Raw genomic sequence first — 20663 nt, 5'->3', positions numbered from 1 at the left:
ACAAATTATGTATTTTCTGTTTTTTATCTCTTTTACATTTATCGGATGCCCCAACTACTAGAATCCCATACTTAAAGAGCAGGAAAAACACGCATCTTTTTCCAAGATAGAAAGCTTGACAGCCTTCAGGAATATATTATTTCAATGCACATTGTTTTTATTTTGATTTTAAAAATATACACAAGCCCAATTCCCTCTCTCTCTCTCTCTCTCTCTCTCTCTCTGTCTTTTTCATTGGTCCTTCCCCCAATGTACTGTCACCCATATTGTACATCAAAGAACATTTTTATCTCCATTCTTTTAATTATTAAGCAGAATCTAATTAGTCAACAATATGGGAATACTAAAAATTAAAGATGCCAAAGAAAGGCAAAATATAGTTATATTCATTGTTCATTGTTTGGAAGCCTGACACCTGTATGGACCATTAAGCACAGAAGTAGAAATTATAAGGAACCTAATTTAAATTGAACTGAAGTATGTTTATAACAAGGTCATACAAATGCAAAGGTCTGTAAAGGTACCTCTGATTAGAGGGGAACACCCCAGTGCGCAGGAAGATGCCACCTGATGAAGTCTGCAGACTTTATTGCAGTCACACACTATGCGGGGAGATGTCCCAAAACCATCTTAAGAAAACACAGCACGGCGAGAAGGGCACAAGTGTAAAAGCAAACTGAAAAGCCATGACTACTTCATGAAATTATGTATTTTCTCTCCTGGATAGGTTGGAATAACAATAATGTCATCTTGCATGACATATAAAGACCCAGCATATAGCTAAAGTAAGTGTTGAATAGAATGCTCAGTCCACTGCTAAGGTTAATGAAATTTCTTATTATATCTGATTTTACATAGCTAAGCTTTATGAAACTGCCAATTTTTGACCTTTTTAAGCAATAAAATGGCAATTTTATGTGATTTAATCTGGCATTGTTAATGAAACTGGATATAATTGAGTCTTAGAATCTAACAGTTTAACAGTCAGATTTGGGTCTAGGCATTTCCAGATCCTTTGCTTTCTAAGGACTCTCAGTTATTTTATCTTTTTTTAAGTTTAGAATGATAAAGCAGAAGTGAGAATTCTCAATTTGGGCTGTATGAACTTCCAAGTGATTAAGATTGGCTTCTGAGCTATGATCTATATATTGGGCTGCTTGTTGGCTTAGGAAGAACTCTAAAACTCATGTGCCAAGGATGCCCATCTCACAAACTAGGCAGAGCAAGGGACAGGCATGTGTGGGTACAGAAGTGATGAGACTACCATCTCCCATTCCCCAGTCATTTGCTCTGACAATTAAAGCAGCTTATCCACAAAACTGGAGCCAATCATTTAGATGGATATTGTACTTATACACTTGCTTTTTGGAGAGGCTGAGAGTAGAATAAGGATCATAGATACTTTTATAGGACAGAAAATCTTCATAAACTGCAACACTGTACTGAATTAGAATTAGAGTCTTGGGATTTATAATGTACCATGAAGTAGAACTGCCATTTTCCATATCTTCAGCCACTACTGTGGGTTTATTTGAGGCACATGCATAGGTGTATTTTAAAACCATCTATTGTCTAACATGACTAAGTGTTTGGACTTTTAATTATAATGTGTTCAGGAGGACCTTCTATTTACCAGTCTGTTGATCAAATTTTCTAAATTATGGCAGAGGGAAAATATGGATGCCAACTGTACTTAAAGAGAAATAACAATAACTTACTCATGCGAGAAAATTATAGAGTATACATAGTAAGTTATAGTGAGTAGGACTTTGGTAAACCGTGGGTATAACAGTTATACGATTATTCTAGAACATAGATTTCTACCATTCAGAGTAAAACCAACAAAACAAAAAAATCCTAGTACTTTGGTTCTTTGAAAATACAAAACAAATCAACATTAGCAAAAATTCCTTTACTTATAAAAATGATTAGTAATGACTAATAATTTATGTCTTAAAGGACAACTTAAACTGTAATCTGGTACACGAGGAGAACTATCACTGTTGATTTGATGACTTATTTATAACAAAAATGAATAAAGAGTAGTAGAAAATACATTTTCACATGACAAATTCTTGAAAAGCCTAAAAACTAGAAAGGGTTTCTGTGTTATTTGAGCAAGTTAGGCCAGCAACTTTGACCTTTTCGTCCTCAGTTTCCCGATAGATCAATGCAGGTTGGCAGGACAAACTCTGTGTATCAACATGAAGGTCACAACAGAGATCTAGAAGAAAGGGGGAAATGACCAAGAATCAAAAAATGAAAGAAAAGGGAACAGCTGTTGGTGTAGGAAAAAGGAGATGACTGAAGTCGGAAGTCGCATATCAACAGCAAGAGTCCAGATCCAAGCCACAAGGCAGAAACGGCAAGAGTGAAAGCAGGGACTCTACCTCCCGAGTTAGGAACTGAAGCCAAGTAGAGGTGCGCAGTCATCGTGCCCACAGGGCAGCTCCAACAACAGCACTGCCTTTTGTTTGCTGCCCTTTAACATAAAGGCAACAGAAGAGTATGAATGACCAGGCCTCTCCAACGTGACCAGACTAGGAGCCAGTACAAACTGGCTGAGATAATCTAATTCTCAAGAAGGCATGTCACGGAAGATGGGGCACAGTCAGACAATGGACCTAACACAGGTGACATTTTCTGTGTGTTTTCCTTATTCCAGTGCAGGAGAGAACAAATAATCTCAATTGCCATATATGGTAAACATCAACAGGAGATGTCATGTTAGAAGTAATATCTCTTAAATTATTATTTCCTAGCAACATGTAGGACTGAGATCCTGTTCTCTGTTCAATAAACTAGAGTCTGGGTCTGTTTAGTCCAATGGAGAAATGCACCAAGAGAAAGGGGAACAGGGGTTTACTTGAATATTTTATAACTCTGAAACACTCCAAACTTGGTGGCACATTCCATGGGAGCCCACTTGCTTTTCCTGGGCCCATCTTGATGGATGGCCATTCTTCTTGTCACACTGGCAGACCGCAGAGCACTACAGTGGGAGGCTGAGAGGCACCACCACGCCTGCTCCCCTCCTTAGCTCCTGAGCGCACACTTTCCAGCTCCAGCCTGGGTTTTCCACTTAACAAATAGAACTCCCAATGCTTCCTGGTAGTCATTGTATTAATCTGCCAATTTTCTCCAACAGGAAGCTTTTTTTCCCTGATATTATCTAAATTTTCCTCTACCTAATTCTATCTTACTGTTCACTCCCATGGTTTTATCTCTTTGTATACTATAAAACATTATCAACTGCTTTGTCTGCCTCCTATTTTTAGACCTGGCTCGCTGAGTCCGTAGAGTCAATGGCTTAAATTTAGCTCTTCTTAAGTTTCTCCATTAGTCATCAAGAGTGTCACTCCTTCAGGCATTTTTGTTGCTTGGTTGGTTTCCAGTTTCGTGATGCTTGGCCTTAAGAATGAAAATAGCATGTCAGGGATAGCTCATAAGGGTGGAGTCAGTTACCATAGTCTATAGATGAAGTGGTCCTATGTATTGCTTAGAATTTTGTCTTAAGCTTTCGTTCTTTCTTAAGCCATGTTCTTTCCATCCTACATGACTAGTTTTCAACTCATAGTTACATGAGTTCCCATGATGCATTGCCACCCTCAGGACTTTAGCACTATGCCTGGAACAGTTCCAACTCCTGATACATTTGATAAACAAACAGAAAAGTTAATAATTTAAACATTGCTGGTGAGAAAATTATAAAATTCTTTAATTTCCACTTTTAAAAATCATCTCTTGTTATAAATTATAGGCATATAATAAAGTGATAGATGGCTAGATAGATAGACAGATAGATAAGTAGCGAGAGACAGATGGGTTTAGATTTAGATTTTAAGCATATATTCTTGCCTCATAGTATTTCTGACCTGGGAAGTGGTGTGAAAAGTCAATGTTAGTTATTCTAACTTTTTACTCTTCGTGATGGCATCATATAATCTCATGAGTAGTAGCCAAAGCTTTCCTATCAACCAGGCATCCCCCCCACCTCACATCTGTAGAGACAGCTGCTGTTTCAATGATTTTATCTTCACCTGTGTTTCTGACATTTGGAAGTTCTCTGGGAACCTATAGGGTTAGTCCCGAGGCAGCTCATATAAGCACCATCATTCAAGAGAGTGGAGAGTAGACCTCTTGCACTTATGAGACTCACTATAGTTCACTCTGGGCATCCGTCTTGCTATATGGTGACTCTTGCTATATGGTCTCTTATCCCCATACAGCATTTTCATTTTTTACGTATTTGCTATTTGGGGTTTACAGGGAATTAATTGTGAGATTGGCCACTTGGTGGCGCTGTAGTTAATAGCTTGATTTTCTTTTGTGTTTTCCCATGGCCTTCTTAGCTTTTGTTTTTAAATGGCAGTTGCATGAAATATACCCCTGTTTTAAAATTCTGCTGCAGGTGAAATGATTTAATGGCTCTTGACTCCTGGATTAATTTTGAGCATTAGGAACATTGTAAAACAGATTCTTGCTAAGAATGATCATTATCGTAATAGCTTGGGGCACAATCATTTACCAACATTAGCCAAGTGATTAAAATCCATCATGAGTTTAATTTGAGAAGATTTAGTTCCTTTGCAATAAATGGCTAATGATATTAGCCTCATCTGCATGGGGCCAAAATTTATCATTCTAGGACTTTGAGCTTTCACTACTGGATTTCTATCCACTCCTGCTAGCAAATGCCATCTATGCCTACTGTTTACCAAGCATGTGACATTTCCTATAGTAATGTCGAATAGGGCCATATGGCATACAACATACAGGCAGTCATCAATTTTTATGACCTGCTATTTCATAATTTGTCATTTCATAAAACAAGTGACCTTAACAGATGTTAAAATGAATAGCCATGGTCAGTTGAACCTGCGGGGAAAGGGAAGTATTTTAGCTTTATGACTCTTCCTTTCTTTTTTTTTATATTATCAAGACTAGATATATTTAGAATTATCAGATTTTAGTTGGTGGAATATTATGATTAACTTTGTAATAATGCCTTTTAAATGCATTTGATCACGGAAATAATTTTTAAAAGCCTCTCATCTAGCCAAGAGATTGAATTTTTATCCCTAGAAGATACTGCCTTTCACGTTTAAATTCACCTCTTTGCTATCGTTTCAGCTGATGAAATCACGGAAATTACCTAGGTGAACGGTGCTCTACCAGGTAGATAGATACTCCATCACATCACTGATCTTTCTTCTAAAACTCCTGAAGAAACTTAACGAGAGAAGACTAGCACAGACAACATTGAAACTGTGGAAAGGAAAAAAGAAAACATGTCTTTAATAGACACTGTTTCATTTCCACAAATTTCCCCTCAAAGGAAGCAAGCTAGCCCTCTTGAGGTTCACTGATGTGATCTGCAATCCTATGGTTACATAAGCTGCGTCCTCCTTAAAACAGGCCAGTGTTATTAGTACCATTTTGCAATGAGCTAAGAGACTCATGGTGAGGAATGAACAGGCTTGATGTTGTCTAGAGTGTGGGAAAGGGTCTATCAATTAGCTGGTCCTTGCCTATCTGAAGAAAAATGCTCACTGCCTATTCAGCTTCTTCCAACTGCTTAAAAAGTCCAGTTTTCCAAAATACTAGACTGAAATTGGACAACAGGTTTGGCCAGATAAAGAGTGAAAAAGAAATTCTAAAGCCAGGCGGCGGTGGCACAGCCTTTAATCCCAGCACTCGGGAGGCAGAGGCAGGTGGATCTCTGTGAGTTCGAGGCCAGCCTGGTCTACAAGAGCTAGTTCCAGGACAGGCTCCAAAGCCACAGAGAAACCCTGTCTCAAAAAACCAAAAAAAAAAAAAAGAGAGAAATTCTAAGGATAATCTGATCATTTAAAACTCACGTGCAAAATTTGTTGTAATAATTAATTGAAGTGAAAATTTCAAACTTTTGGTCAACTTTTTAAACTCAGTAGTTCTATTGAACTGAAGTTATCTCCCTTCTTCCTTCCTCCCTCCCTCTCTCTCCCTCCCTCCCTTTCTCCCTTCTTTCAATATTTTAACTGTGTACAGTACGCACTCCGCACAAGACACAGGGGTTTAGCTGAGTGAGGGAGAATCTTGTGATGATTTATACTATTGCTGTTCCCACACCAACTAGTAAGAACCCTGCTCTAAATAGAACGCCTTTTAGTTGAGAGTAAACTCTATACAAAGGTTTAGCATAGAGTATTGGAATAGAAGCAACTGCGAGAGGTAAGGAAACTGAGATCCAGAAAAATAAAATTCCTTATTACATCTCAAAGTCCAGGGTGGTGAAGAGAAAGTGAATCCAGCGTGTATGGAGTTCACACTATTATAAACTTTTATACCCCAAAGACTTTTGAAAATCTTTGGTGTACATGCAGAATAACAGTTTCAGTTCCCCAAGCTTGTATATAGTAAGTATATTCCAAGATAGAAGACACAGGAGATTATAATAGTGTATATTCATATTAATAGCCATTGAAGTATGAATGACCCAACTACACTATTATGCAACTTAAAGGCAGGAACTTTACACTCTTGGATGTTACAGTTTCAATAATGACTTCAATTAATTAATGAATGGAAAATATTTCTCTCTTCAAGTAAAGACAGGGGAGAAGACACACCCTTCTACGGTGGCTATGAATTTGTAGTTCTTCATATATATATATGTGTGTGTGTGTGTGTGTGTGTGTGTGTGTATACACACACATATATATACATATACATATACATATACATATATATATATATATATATTCCGTGCCCTTGGTTATTATTGCTATTATTTGAAAGCTCCTGGCTGTAATTATTTAGTAGCATTTAATCAGTGAAAGTTTACATTTCCTTTCTACACTTTGGTTATAACTATTATCTCAGTATTTTAAGCATTTGACGATATGAAAATAATTTATGATAATAATATTAAATAATTCCAGCACTTGGAAAGTTGAGCAGATCAGCTTGAGCCCCATAGTGAATGCTACTTTTTAATTTCAAGGTATTGATGTGAAATCCAGAATCCATGGAGCACAGAGGAAACCAGGACATCGAGAACAGCACTGAGCGCCTGGCCCAGAGCACAGAGTAAACCAGGAGCTGAGGACAGCACTGAGCGCCTGGCCCAGAGCATAGAGTGAACCAGGAGCTGAGGACAGCACTGAGCGCCTGGCCCACTAAGACTGCGGTGTAAATGAATGGTCTAACTACTTATCTGCTTAATTTCCTGCTAAGCCAGACATGATCACATCAATTTCCTTTATGAGCAAATGTTACACAATGACAACCTTGAGGGGGAGCAAACTCATTCTGAACTCTAAACAACAGGACCATGAATTAATTGAGTTCATGCACCTGGAAGGAAAAACTCCCACCATAGCTGGAAAGTTTAGTTGTAAAGAAAGAGTGTAGCATTTGCGGCAGTGTGGAAGAGGATCTGTCAATTAAGAAGAAAACGGAATCATATCACTGTTTAAATTAATCACATTTTGACGCTTCTTCTTGTTGTCTGTACACATTAGTTATGAAAATGAATTCTACCCAAGAAGAGAGTTTAGTTTTAATTTTCTAAGTGTTCACAAACAAACAAACAAAATAGGTTGGCCTCCAGCAACAAATAAATGAAAACTTGTCCTTATGGCAGATGAATTCCCATAGCCAGGGGAAACAAGGAGATTACCTGCTGAGTTCCTTCCTTCATTCCCTTTCAACAGTTCATTGCCTTCCATGATTACTTCTCTGCCTCTCTTGAGAAATTAGAGTTCAAATGTGCGGGTGTCTGAACTTCGCAGAAGTGAATGCACACGCTGTTCTCTGTGATTTTCCCTCGTTCACAATAAAATCTCGAGGTTCCTCTGCGTGAACTTGGCCCCGTGAGTCATGTCTACACCAAGACATGGGTGAACCTTGTGAAATTCCCTCCTTCACGGCCTGATTGATACGCATCTGCATAGGATCCAGCGCATCACCGTAGTGGGAGAAGCTCTAACCTGACACATCTCCAACTGCACATTTGTGGCAGCTTATCCAGGCTTTGTACCTAAAGGTGAAATGGCTGAGCCGGAGGGCATTTGTTCCATAACCAGAGGGCATTTGTTCCATAACCAGAGGGCATTTGTTCCACAACCAGAGGGCATTTGTTCCACAACCAGAGGGCATTTGTTCCACAACCAGAGGGCATTTGTTCCATAACCAGAGAGTACTTGTTCCATAACCGTTTTACAGCTACCCAGCCACAAGCAGTGGACGAGAGAGTGGCTGCTCGGCCTTGCCAAGACTTCATATTTCCCAGCTTTTAAAAGTCTTGGCAAGACTGAAGACTAAAAATGGTATTTCATTGTGGTTTAAATAGCAAGTTTTTGATCTCCAGGAAGGCTACTTAGCTTTTTCCCACTTTCTTGTGCTCGCTTGTTGTTGTAAGGAGGGGGCTGCTTGTTGGTTCTGGGACGCTTAGCCCCCAAATAATCACACAGAAATTGTATTAATTAAACCAGTGCTTGGCCCATTAGCTCTAACTTCTTATTGGCTAACTCTTAGATATTAATTTAACCCACCTCTAGTTATCTGTGTATCGCCACATGGCTGTGGTTTACCGCCAATGTTTGAGCCAATGTTTGACTCTGGTGGTAGCTCCATGGCTTCTCTCTGACTCCGCCTCCTTTTTCCCAGCATATAGCCTAGCTTTCTCCTCCTACCTCTATTCCCTGGGCAGGCCCAAGAGAGTCCTGTATTAACCAATGGTATTCACAGCATACAGAGTTGATTCCACATCACCTTGGTGTTTTTGTTTTTTCTTGGTTTGAGAATTTTTATTAAGTATGCTAGTTTCTAACTCTTTGTAATTTGTATCTTGTTCCAGTATTGCTGTATCTCCCCATTTTGTGGCATATGTTATGAATGTGCACATTTCAGCTTTTCCATTTTACCTTGTGGTACTAGGAATTCAACCTAGGCTGTCATGGGAGTCAGTCAGAACTTCACTACCAAGATTCTTTCTCAATCCTAATGAGAACCTTGTCATTTTGATGGATTATCATGGTGTCATGATTTGTACTATCTCTTTCTTAAGAAAAGACATTTTTATCTGAAAGCTTTGAAAGGATTTCCTCTATTTCTTAAGACTAAGCTTTCATAAAACTTTAATCCATTTGGAGCTGATGTCTAAAGGAAGAATTATTTTGAGTTTATCTGAATAGCAATTACTTTTCTACAATGTGTCTTCTTAATATTTGGAAACAACTATAGGACAATATATTAGAATAAATCAATAGTAGGCGCATTGAAGAGTGGGTACTCCTATGAAGGAAACAATGTCTTTGTGCTTTAACTGTCCATTTAATTTCTCACTTAAATTTCAATGTCTACTTCAAGCCCCAAATCAAATCTACACAAACAACAACCAAAGCTTGAGCTATGGTTTCCAGTGTATTCATGATTAGCTTGAGGACAGCAGACAGCTTCACATCAGCGAGTCTTCATGATCCAATCATGAGTCTACAGCACATCCTTCCATTTACTTAACCCATCTTTAATAACCCTCAATCCTGCCTTCAGCTCCAGCCTTATTTGCCTAGCCACTCCTTGGTGCCAGCACACTCTGCTCTCCTTAATGACGTTTCATGTCTCACAGTCTCTGTGCCTTCTGTGCTCCTCCACCTTTGTACACAGACGGTTCTGCTCTCCTGGGAACACCCTCTGCCCTCTCCCTCCTGCCCCTGACTCAGACTCACTGTTCCACACTGGGTTCGGCCTCTGCGTTAGAGAAACTTGGCTAAGAGAGTGTTCATTTTTTCTAGTCACCCCGATTCTAGTCATTGCTCTAGTTAGATGTGAATGCTTATCTATTGATATGCCAGCAATAAACTAGCAACTTCAAGACAGGGCCTATGCTCTGTATCAGGGTATTGGGAACATCCAGCTGATGCTCATTCGATTACTAAGTGTTGACACCTGGGAGTTTTTATCCAGCCTGAGTATCACTGTGGTGACAGCTACTGCCACAGTCCAAAAGAGCTTGGGCACTTGAGAACTTGGTGTTTCTGGAAGTTTCCTCCCTTAGAACTGGTTTCAAATATAACTCCAAGAATTTACCGCTCCTTAGAACATTTTATACTACTTCCAGCTTCTGTTCCGATTACTAAAGACGATCCCACTTCACGCTTAGGAAGTGAAGGAATGAAATTAGAAGTGCTTGCTCTGGAAGTGGAGGTGCTTCTGGAAATACGTTCTTGAAGACTGGAACCTCTTTCAGGCAGGATGCTCTACTTGGTAGCCTGCCCTTGCAGTCAGGAAACCTTCACAAGCTGCTTCCACTATTGGAGATCTTAGTGCTGATGAAGAGGAGGGTGTCCTGAGTTTAAAACAGGTGCACAACAGAATAAATATGAAATTGCAGCTTCCTTCTATGGGGTTATGTGATAAGTAAAATACGAAGTGTCACTCATTGGCATTTCTGAATAATAAAAGAGAAAAGCTCCTCTAAGGGGTTCATCAGCAACATCAGCCATGTGTCTCTGACATGTGCTAATGGAGCTTGTGGCTTCTCTATCTTTTACTGGCCAGAGACGAGGGTTCTCTGCTTCCCGAGTCTTAGCACCGCAGACGTGGCTTTTGTCACTAAGAGGTTCCAACTTGGATTTCTTTCTTCCTTGACAATGTAACTTGATAGAACTGTTGTCAGCAATCACACCCCTACCACATTCACTTTGGTGGTTAATATCTCAGATTAGCAAAGAGCACAATGTAAGAATTGACAGAGTCGAGATCTAGTCCATTCAGAGAATTCATAGTGTGAGTGGACTGGAAATTCTCAAAGATCAGACTCTGTAACCTGGAAAGGTTAAATTCAATACTGAGAAACATTCTGCTTGAGAAGGAATTGAACACAAAAAACAAAGATAAATGAACACATTCTATTTAACCATGTGTTACAGCAGATGAAATTATCTGAGAACCAATTGTTCTAAAAAACCAGGAAAGAAACCAAACAGGTAAGAACTAGTTCTTTTAATGCTTAAACATGTGTTCTGTTTCTCCTTAAGGTAGCACTAGCACCGAAACTATCAACATAAAAAGACTTGATGAGGTGGCCGTCATGCAACGGAACCCCAACATGCCCACAAGAGGAGGCAGGGAAACACGGTGAGCAACCAACCCCAAAGACAATGGAAGGGAACATGGGGCCAGAAGAGAGAAAGGGATCAGAGGAAAGATCTCACAGTCCTGGCACTGAACTTCAGGAGCATGGAGAAGGTGCTACCAAGCCCTTTTCCCCCCCTTGCTGAAATCACTCTGCCAGTTCTAAGGTGAAGCCAGGCAGCTCCTTGGTATACAGCATATGCTGTAAGGGGAGTGACAGACCCCATCATATTTAGGGAGGATTCCCGGTACAAGCTTCCTTGTCCAATATATTTGCAAAGCAAATGTTCCAAGTCAGAATTATGGTCTAATTTAGTGGTTCTCAACCTTCCTATTGTTGGGACCCTTTATGTTTGTGGTGGTCACAAACATAAAATTATTTTTGTTGCCACATCATAACTGTAATTTTGTTACTGTTATGAATCATCATGTCAATATCTGATATGCAGAATATTGATATGTGACCACTATGGGCATAGTGACCCACATGTAGAGAACCACCGGTCTAATGAGACTTTAAGAACCTCTATGGAAACTTCAGCTGTCTTTAAGACAACTATCTTTCCTGATCTCTCAACTTGTACTCAGAAATATTGATCACACACCCCAACACACACATACACTATAAGCTAGCTTATACAGTGACCCTGAATTCAAAGACTACGTTTGCTTGAAGTCTCTGAAGCCTCAGCCTCTTTCTGGGTTAGATTTCCACTGCTGTTTAGGCCTCTACGGAAGCAGAAATAGGGAACAGAGTCTGTTATCTTAGTAGAGATAGCGCTAATCTGTTGACCCTGGCAAGGTTCCTGCTTTATTTGAAGGGGTGGCTTTTTTTCTGAGAGGGAGGGACCCTTTTTCCTGGGCATACACTATGAATGTCTTTGTTATCTTTTATGATTTTCTCTACACAGAAGAATTTTATGGTTCTCTCAGTTCAGTACCTGTGCCGAGGAAAGAACATACATCTGATTGCTCAGCTCTAAGAGGATAAGCAATACCAGCTTGGTTGAGAGTTTTGTTTCTTTCAAATAAATGTAGTCACGACTTTATCTTTGGAGACAAGCCTCTCAACGAGTGGGTCAAGGCTGTCGGCCTGCAGCTCTCACCTGTGTCTGTCCTGTGCTCCGGGCTTGCACTCTTGGATGGTTGGTTCCTGCTGTGGCTTACTAATCTATCCCCACCCTAAACTCCCCAGCTTCCTCAAACTGCAGCAGAGTCATCCCGATGCAAGAAAATGTGAATCTAATGAGATATTTGTAACTTTAAAAACCCAAGTCAACCTTGAGACTGTCAAAAAGAGAAATTACAACAAACATTTTTGAGGTATAAATAAAAGCATCATTTAAACTAGCAACCAAGTTCATGAGTCTAGTCCTAATAATATACTTGTGTATTGACAAGAACGTATTTTTCCAGCTTAACTGGGAATCAGGAAGGAAATTGAAGCTCACACTTCACCTAATGTACTGAATGCATACCCACATGTTTTCCTTTAAGCCTATATTCAAGAAGTACTGATGTAAAGGTTATGGTTAAAAAGCCAGAGACTGTGAGATCCCCAACCATCTTCAGGCATGGAGATATAAGATAGGAAACATAGCTGGGAGATGGTGGCACATTCCTTTAATCCCAGCACTCAGGAGGCAGAGGCAGGTGGATCTCTATGAGTTCGAGGCCATCCTGGTCTACAAGAACTAGTTCCAGGACAGGCTCCAAAGCTAATGAGAAACCATGTCTCGAAAAAGCAAATAAAATAAAAATTAAAACAATTAAAAAATAGAAAGCAGATCATAGATCACATATGACAATATAGCCCCCTACAGGTACGTCATCTGGGGTGCTGATGCCGCTAATAATTCCTGTCACACTAGGGTCTAGGCTATGAGATTTGTCATTGAAATGGTGTGTCATTTTGCAGTCTTCCCTGTAACACAGAACAAAGGCTTTCCCCGTGAGAGTTCAGCTAAGCACCACATTAGTCTTGACTTCCAGGGGGGAGAAAGTGAGGCCTGTGGCATTCTGGTACAATGGCACAGGGTGAGTCACTCCTACAGAGGGGCTAGGGCAATAGCTTAGATCACACACTTCAGCATTTATCCTCCATCTTTCCGCCAGTCCAGCTGAAGCAACATTTGCCTTCTCCATAACTCTGGGCTCCCAGGGTGTAAATGTCCAAACAGATGTATAAAATAAAAACGAAAGGCTGCTTGTATTCCCAGAGCTGATATAAGAAGTGTAATTTGTAACTTGACCCTGGGAACGGCATGGAAGTTGGTCATAGGAAGATAATTTAATATGATCCACTGGTTATGGCACATCCAAGCCCTTCTTAATGATTTTCGTTTCCAGGCAGTAAAGCCCTGCAGGGGAATCGGTAATGTAAGTTTTACAATCTGGAGCCTCCTCTGGTTTTATGAGGACCACCCAGTTCAGGAACCAAGAGGACTCATTAATACTCGAGTTCTAGGGTGGAATGGACAAGTCTGTTTGGGTTGTGTTATTCTTTGCTATTCTGAAGAGGCTTATTAGTTTGCTTCTAAGTTCATGGTTTCATTTTAGCCAATCTTTCAGAAAAGCCCGTGTTGCACCAGTCGGCTCCTTTGCAGGTCACCTCTGTATCTGGATCAATTCAGAGGACATCACCCCCGAGAGTTTAACCTGCTCAAGCCGTGCAGTGTGTGCATCGCACAACATGCCTGTGCCTGAGCTTCATCATCATCATCATCTTCATCATCATCATCACCATCACCACCATCATCTTCATCCCACAAACATCATTACCTAGATTAGGTGCTGACAGTTCAGTTAGGAAGGAAAGGGGAGGTGAAAACACAGAGGAGGGAGAGGTTGTGGTCCTTCACGGAGGTCCAATCTAGAAAGCACACGTTTTCTCATCTTGGGCCTCTGTCATCGTCCCAGAGCCACTGTGATCCTATGGCCCGGCAGCATGTTGGGGGTTGAGTCTGTGTCTATGTAAGTTCCAGGCTGCTGCCAGGCACACCGCCAACCCTAACCCTACTGGGGTTACCATCAGAGGCCATGCTGCTGTGTGGCGTCTGTGCTGCTGCCTGAAGATATGGTCATGTCCGAGGGTCCTCGTCCCTCCGTTTCCGCCTCTCTCCACAGCCCGTGCACTGCTCCGCTCTTCCGTCTTTTCCACCCTCTCCACCACACTTCTGTCCACGGTAGTGGCACCTGAGAGGTGGAGCAAGGGGGGGCAGAGAGGCGAGGGTGGGGTAGGGGATGGGCCGGGCCATGCCGGCCTCTGTGACTGTCCGCACCTATGCGAGCCCTTTTTAAAATAACCTTATCGTGCTGAAGATCCAATCACGGCCCTTCTGCATTACAGGACGGTTTCTTCTAAGGTCTGTCTCACAAGCCTGAGTAGAGCCCTCCTACTGACTGCAGGGGAGACACGCGGCTGAATCATTCCAAAGGCTAGAGAGAGTGATTAAGAGCTGACCACAAATTAAGTAAGCAAGAAGAGTTTGGGTCTGAATGGGAAATGTCTGCTGCACTCTCAAACTGGGGCCTGTGCGCGGCGCGCATGCACAATAAAATCTTCCAGGTATTTGCAGTCCGCAACGGTAATAACATGCTCAGGCTGTGCAATGGAAAGTGTAAAATGTTCAAATTTTTGGTTTTTTGTGAATGAGTTATGGAGAAGGGCATCATTATATTGATGCTGAATTTTTGGAATCTAAAATGTACCAGAGTAGCACTATTGCCAGTTAAAACTAACAGTAACCCAAATAATAAGTGGTAAATGTTAATAAAATCTTAGTGTAGAATATGAATTTGCATTTTGACCTTGCTATTTTTTTCTTCTGCTTGTTGAAACTGTCCAGTAACTCACTCAGTAACTTATTATCTTGCTGGGTTTATTCCTGCCCGTGTTTATAAATCACGGTTTACCTTACCTTACCCTAAGTGTTCCTTGCAGACTGCCTGTCTTTAGTTCTTACACTGGTCCCTGGAGCTAGGAAACATTTCACATCCCCGTACTTTGTAGACAAAGAAGCACACATTCCTACCTGCATGGCTTTTCTATTCAAGGACACTGGGTAGCTGCTTCACGAAATCTCCCCAGTCAACAGTGCAGTGACATCAGGCTGTGTACTCCTGTGTCCTGCAGCCAATAGATGACCACACAGCAAGACAACATGGAAGAGATGTGCTAAGTACAATGTCACTCTTAGAGCCACCTGCCAACTTTCTGTAGACGCCTAAAAAAAATCAAAATCATGTTGGTTAACATGTTATCAATTGAATCCAAGGAGATCCCTAGACCCAGTTTTCTCAATATATCAAAAACAGCTAGGAAATGTGGGTAAATTTTTCCTTGGCTATGAAAACTAATATGAAGCCGGGCGGTGGTGGCACACGCCTTTAATCCCAGCACTCGGGAGGCAGAGGCAGGCGGATCTCTGTGAGTTCGAGGCCAGCCTGGTCTACAAGAGCTAGTTCCAGGACAGGCTCTAAAAAAAAGCTGCAGAGAAACCCTGTCTCGAAAAACCAAAAAAAAAAAAAAAAAAAGGAAAACTAATATGATTTAATATTAAGAACACTGAATCGACAAACAGGGAAACTGGGTGTTAATCTCTACAATGATAAGACAGATCACTTTTTCCACCTGGATTCACTCTGTTCATCTGTAAATGTGGTTCCAAGATAACACTCATTCAAACATTTGATCAGTCAGTCAGTCAGTCAGTCAGTCAGTCAGAGACTCAGAAATTGCTTGTTATGAACAAAATCTTTGGTGAAACTTTGAACATCAAGTCTATAGGTGATACCTTACGTCACTGTGGTTGTTATACCTTAGTGGGGGCAGGGGTGGGTTATTAGTTATGACTTAGGGTTAATTGGGTGGGAGGGAAGCAATGGAAGTGAGCAGTTTTCTGTGGCAGAGTTTGGAAAGGGACCTGGGTGACTCAGGAAGGCATGGGAGAGGCTTTCAGGCAATGCTTCTGGATGATGAACAAGAAAGGACAAGGTAAGTCATCCAGAAAAACAAAAGCAGGAGAGAGCGATTGGAAGAAAAAAAGAGGGGCCTTCCATGAGTAGATAACACCAAGACCCTAGGGAGAGAAAAATCTGGCGCTTGCAGACCTTCAAGGCGCTTATGATGACTGGAGTTTTGCAGGTATTGTCTGGGGGTGTCCACACTTGTGGGGGGGCAAGAGTGAGTGGGAAAGGGTAGTCCAATATCTGTAGGGTATGGGCATCTCAACTCCACAGCAATGGAAAGCCTGGAAAGAATTGTGCAGGAAGTCCGTATCTCAAAACAGCCCTCTGTAAACTGTGGAGAATACATCGCAGTAGGCAAACCTCGAGACCGGTAGGTTAGATGTCAGCCGATGGTTCTTGAACTTCAGTGGGTAACAGAATCCCCTGGGGGCTTATTGAAACGAGAAGGGAAGTCTGCCACACCAAGGCTAATGAACGAAAAGGTCTGGATCATGGCCTGAGAAAACGCAGTGCTAGTACGTGGTCCTGATGTTGCCCACCCGGCACACAGGCAGGGAACCAATGAGGAGGCAGCATTGATGGTAAACTCAAACTCCACAGTTCTCCCTCAGGGACTAGCAGGTTTTGCTTCAAAAGCACCCATCCTGTCATGAGTGTTTGTCTTGTGCAACCTACTCAACTTAGCCAGAAGGCTTTTCCTTAACGTAATAGATGCCCGTTGATAAATTGAGCTAATTGTTGTTATTTGTTTCAATTAGGCTTCTTATCTGTTTCTATTTTCTTTTTAATGAAAGCCTTTATGAATTGCTTTTGTAAGAATCTGGAAGTCAAGAAGTGAGACATATTGCTGCAGTTAGCCTAAAATCTGATGGAATTCATTGTTGAAATGAAAAGGGCCAACCTCTCCAAAAAAAAAAAAAAAAAAAAAAAAAGAAAAAAGAAAAAAGAAAAAAAAAAACAAGAAAAAAAAAACAAAATTGTGCTGGTCACTGTAGTTTGTGAGGACCTAAAGAAAAATTTGTTTTTGTTCACTGAAAGAAACATAATTAATTTTTATCTCTGCAATTTTCCTGTGATGTATTTTATTTGATACGCCAGAGAAAATTCTCAAAATTTTCAACAGGATAAAAACACAGATATGCTACCGCACTTGACAAAACCCTTTGTCTAAACTGAAATACAATAGAGCAATTGAAGGTTGTCTGTCATATTTGGCCTCAGATTCTAGAAATGAAACCTTGTTTTAGGAGGGGAATCGCATCTGTTTTTTGTAGATTAAAAGCCCAACACTCCTATTTTGAAACTAGAATAACAAAAAGCTCATATGATAAGCTATCTACAAATCCAATGATCACAATGCCTTTTTTACGATGTATATCAAAACAAAACAAAACAAAACAGAAAAACAAAAACACTCTAGCAAAGAGAAACTATGCCTCTTAAGGAATTATAGGAGCTCCATTAACTTGGGAACAAAGTTGCATATCTGTCTCATTATAATTGAAACAACAATGTTCTGTGTTAATTTTTTCACCAAGATGAAAGGGAATTTGTGAGACTTTCAGGCTGTTTGTATCTCAATGGTACACTACTTCAATGTTGAATTATTTTAGTGTCACAGAATCTGTTAGTTATGAGACTTGTAAGAAAGATTTTGTCAAAATAAAGTCGATCCGCAATGACTTTTTTTTGTGTGTGTGTGTGACCATCTTGTGCTAATTTATGTCTGGTGACTACCCAGACTTTCTCCTCCTATGGCATACCTGTAACACATCAGCAGTTCCTTTATCTCAGTATCAACCGCCTTTCCAAACGCCTAGCCTCATTATGCTCGCCCAGAGAGTCCCAGTTGTGGTTGCTAACGTCATCATCGTTCCTTTGAAAATATAAGGATGTGTCCATGCTTCTGAAAAATGTGGGCCACACGCATCTTCCCAGAAGGTTAGCTGCAGCCAGCAGAGCCAGCACAGGCACTAATGAAGCAGATTCCATCCACTCAGGCATTTTCTCTCTGCATAACGACCCGGTCTGTGAACTCGAGATGGGTTTCAGCAGGAAGGGATTGCAGCATCCCTGAACACTAGGCCATAATTATAATTACAGGTGTGGCACCGACAGCAGGAGAGGGTGAGCTCATAAGAAAAAAAAAAAAGGTTTGCTCTGCTGGATCATCTATCTTCTCCGGAGAACAAAGAGCAGACAATAAATAAGCGAGTTACCAAGTAAACAAATTGAGCAACCACTGCCACACATCAGAGTGCATGTTCCCCCGCCAACATATACACGCCTCTCTTACAGGAAGCTCTTTCCCTGGTAGAGGTGAGCGCTGCCTGCCTGTCCCCTCCCAGCCTCCAGTGGGTGGACAGGGGCCGACTGCGTAAGAGCAATGGGCTGCTGTTCCTCTAGTCTTTCACTATCTCCCCTACTCCGGTCTGTTTCACAATCACCACAAGAGGACAACACAAGCATTGACCTCGAATGAGAATGCTCAGGGCTCCTCTGGCCACAGCTAGGGAGAGGATGGCAAGCCATTCTTGTCCCTTTTAGAGCCCAGTTCTAAGATGATAGGAGGTGTTGCTTTTATTTTCCTGCAGACAGCTCTCTTTTCTGCAACAGCAGACTCAGACTCACTTTCCTGTTTTCATAAAAGCAATTTGCAGGGCTAGGAGCGGTCCTCTCCTGGAAAAGCAAATCAAAGGAGTACTGCAATTATGCAAAGGATTAAGAAAAAAAAGTCACTGCAACACAATCTCTTGTTTGCCTACATTTAAGCAGGGCAATTACACCCCTATCTCTATTTTGTGCTGTGCTCCCAACAATGGGTTTGCCTGTAGGCTGAGGTTCCCCAGGGACGGTGTCCTGACACAGACAGAGGAAGATCATGAAGTGGATTAGAAGCTTTTCAGGCTGGCAAGTTCTGATCTAGTAGTCCTAAACTAAGTAGGACAGAGTTTATGGGGTTTGGGACATGGCATTTGTTAAAGTAACAGGAAGCTTCACAACACGACAGACGATACTTTCTTAGGAACATATGTGGGAATGCTGAAAACATTTGAAGTATTAGACATGCAATTATCCTATTCCCTGTGTTTTAATGCGTAGAAAATTGCGTCCCTATACCACTTTGTCCATATTAGTTTGGCTGTCGGGAACTTGGAGGTTAGAGGAGAATGTTCAGTGTGTATCAAGTATGGCTTGATCAAAAGGAGAAGACAGGAAGCAAAGCCTTGACTTCGTAAGGAAAAGAATGGCTATATTATTTCTTAGAGGGAGCGGACAAATAAAAAAGAGAGGGGTAAGGCCCTTAACGGGCCATTACAGATTAGAGTCATTCACAGGGTGGTTCCCTTCTCTAGTGACCTCTTGCTGTTTTCTAGCAAAAACCAAGCAGCTTTGTGGTTACAGTTTTCTTGGAGCCACCAGGGAAAGAACTAGGACCTGCTCTTGGAGAGAAACACCTTTACAAAGCTGAGGCTGGAGAGCACCTAGGCCTCAGGTCTGAACTGCCAAGGCCACATGCGCCTCACATCCCCTTGGAATGTCAAGGCTCTAGGGAGCAGAAGATATCCAAGTCTCACCAGAGGGGAGCAGCACAGACAAGGGCCTCTTTGAGACACACACATATATTTTCTGCTAGTTACCTGGCTACAAGTAGTGCAAACTGGCTGCCTTGTAGTACCGCCCCCAAGCATGCACAATCATCTGTCATCAGCCATGCAGAGGGAAAGCAAAAAGAAAGTGGGTGAGGGAGTTGGGGAAGAGAATAGATCATATGGAGGGGCAAGGAGGTGGGTGGGGGTGGGCGGGGTAGCGAATGTGAGACAAAAGGATAGTGTGGGTGGGGTTCAAAGACGGTGGGGCAGGATTCACAGTGAAGGAGGAAGCTCTTACAGGGGCATGTGGTCCTCCGCTAAGGACCTGCTAACCTCTGGGATTCACAGGGAATGGCACAGCCTGTCCTGCAGCAGGCAGGGTTTGACCTAGCAGAACAATTCTGACATACATGGTGGAGAAGGATTCAGCATATTATCCTAAAAGGCCTCAGGATAGAGTTGAGTGGCAGAACGCCTGGCTAGCACACGGAAGGCTCTGGGTTTAGAGTCAGTACCAGGGTGAGGGTAGTCTAGAAGAAAAGTAGGTCTTGGTGAGGCATAGTGCACATTAATTGAAAATGAACAGCAATTAACAGGAAGCATTTCTGACAGAGTTATAATAACGTTGCCCTGGGGGGAGGTGTTACAAAGGGAAGTGTACAAATAGTGCTGCCCTTAATAGAACCTGCGGAGTGAACGGCCAGGTGAAGCTGGTTCCACGTGTCCTCATATGCCCTGTTTCTTTAGGCATGCAAGTCATTAGTTTTCCAGATACGAGTGCTTTCACAGGTGTGGGTTTCGGAGACAAACACGCGAGCATCTGAGAACCAGCCCCCTCATTTTCAATGATCACTAGATCAGAGTGCGAGGCGGTTCGGTAAATGGAATGCTGCAAGAGTTAACGTGCGGCTGTCATTAAGATCTTCCCCGCTTCTGAGATTCCTGGGGGCAGAGTTCAGTCTTCACCTGAACCTCTCC

Source organism: Arvicola amphibius, chromosome 7, assembly GCF_903992535.2.
Source record: "Arvicola amphibius chromosome 7, mArvAmp1.2, whole genome shotgun sequence".
In the NCBI taxonomy this organism is placed as follows: Eukaryota; Metazoa; Chordata; class Mammalia; order Rodentia; family Cricetidae; genus Arvicola; species Arvicola amphibius.
The sequence above is the reverse complement of the archived record's forward strand: the minus strand, read 5'-3'. Positions refer to the sequence as shown.